Genomic DNA, 1,996 nt, shown 5'->3' with positions numbered 1-1,996 from the left:
ATATATGGTTCTTGTGTGTCAAAGTGTTTGTCATGTAGTTAAAAACCTACCTTAGGTTGTGCAATTATTCATGCATCATGTATTATAAATGTTATAATCGAGCATGAAGAAATTACTTGGAAGCATGCGCATGCATCATGAAATATAAGAGTTATATTTTGCATGCAATGAGCATTATCATGCATCATCCTTTTCTTATAAACGTTATAGTTTAAGGGTGAATGGAAGCATGTTTTGCTTGTTTCATTATTGTTTTGTATAAGTGTTATATAAAAGAAGTAGCTATGAATGGACAATGCATTGAGCATGACACTTACGCTGTTTATAATCATTATGAATGCCTTGCATGTGTTAGATTAGCATTATGGTTGTTTCCGTTTATAAGTGTTATAAAGGAAATTAGACCTAAAATCCAGAGTTGCATGCGAACTTAGGGTGAACTCAAGTTTTTTTTTAAAAAAAATGGTTTTAAAATTGGATTGAGATAGACCTAAGTTCAAGTGGTTCTAAAGAGTAACCTAGATTAATCTTTTCAAATTGGTTGGAATAAAAGATTAAATTTGTTGTAAACCTATCTATAAGGGACCTTTTGTCTAAGGCGGGTTCTGGCTAGGCTGGTGTTCTTAAGTTGACGAAAACGTAACACTCCTACCTAGGAACCTACCTGGAAAGGTGAATTAGATAGATTTTCAACAAGCATGCGACGTTTTGGTCAAAGACTCGAGTTTAATGGATGATGATCAAAAGTTGTTCAACTATCCAAGGTAAAAGTTACTCTTGGAAAAACCTAAAAGCCACTTAGTTAAAATCCTTAGTCGTGTTTTTTCTAAGTAAACTAAACCCTAGGTTTTAAAATACTCAGTGGGAGGAGGAGGCGTATCAGATATGTCTATGATTCCACTCACGTTTCTCCCTGTATGTTCACACCGTGAGATTCATGCTTGGCCTCAAGATGCCCTAGGATGCATCTCCCTTAGGATGGTGTTTGCATGAGTCAATATCAAGGTGGACGGAGAGAGTATTTATAGTAAGTGGGTAAAGGGTGTGTGTCAACACGTCCTATGGTCTCTATCATTGGTTCAAGCCGTGAGATCATTCTATATGCCCTCGTGTTGCCCTGGTAGCGGCCCCCTTAGGAAGGGTTTTGTGCAGTTGGTCTATCAAGGTGAACTCCAGAAATGGGTAGGGTCACTTTAGGTTTTGGCCCAATTGGATTTTTTCCCTTAGGATTGGCCTTTTAAGACGGACCTCTGGGGCTTAAAATGGCAGGTCACACTTACGGGAGATTGTTAAGTAAGTTAATGATCTCTTGGCCAAATCAATGATGCCTAGTCGTTATAGGAACAAGAGTTGTTCTGGTATTAATGACTGGTTGAGATCTTCTCAATTCAGAGGAGGGATAACCGACCTCCCTTTGGCGACTTTTGTCCTAAACCTTTGAAGCGTCATTGCAAAACTAGATGTCACACGGGGTTCATGTTAGTTTTGCTAAAACCTTATTGGATGTTGTTTTGTTTTACAACGGGTATTTGCTTAAAACCTAACGTAGGTGAATGTGTTTTTCTTTTCAGCAACTTGTTAGTATTTTCGTTTAAAGCTTTTAAAAATGACTGATTTATTACAGTGGAAAGAATCGTGTGAAACGAATTTCTTTGCAAACGACCTCCATCTCACTACTCTCCAAAAGAGGAGACAAGACAGTAAATATGATTTATTGGTCTTAGAGACATGTCTGGTAGAGAATGATAATTCTACCTGGATCCTCGATTCAGGTGCTATGAATCATGTCAGTTCCTCTTACCAAGGATTTAGTTCCTGGCAAACGTTGCCACAGGGAGAGATGACTCTTCGAGTCGGTAATGGTGAGGTTGTTTCAACTGTTGCTGTAGGCAGGCTAAAGTTATTTGTTGACAAGAAATGTTATCTGTTACTAGATAATGTTTTTGTAGTTCCTCATATTAAGAGGAACTTAATCTCGGTTTCTTGTCTCATTGAA

This window comes from Benincasa hispida, chromosome 2 (genome assembly GCF_009727055.1).
Source record: "Benincasa hispida cultivar B227 chromosome 2, ASM972705v1, whole genome shotgun sequence".
In the NCBI taxonomy this organism is placed as follows: Eukaryota; Viridiplantae; Streptophyta; class Magnoliopsida; order Cucurbitales; family Cucurbitaceae; genus Benincasa; species Benincasa hispida.
The sequence above is the reverse complement of the archived record's forward strand: the minus strand, read 5'-3'. Positions refer to the sequence as shown.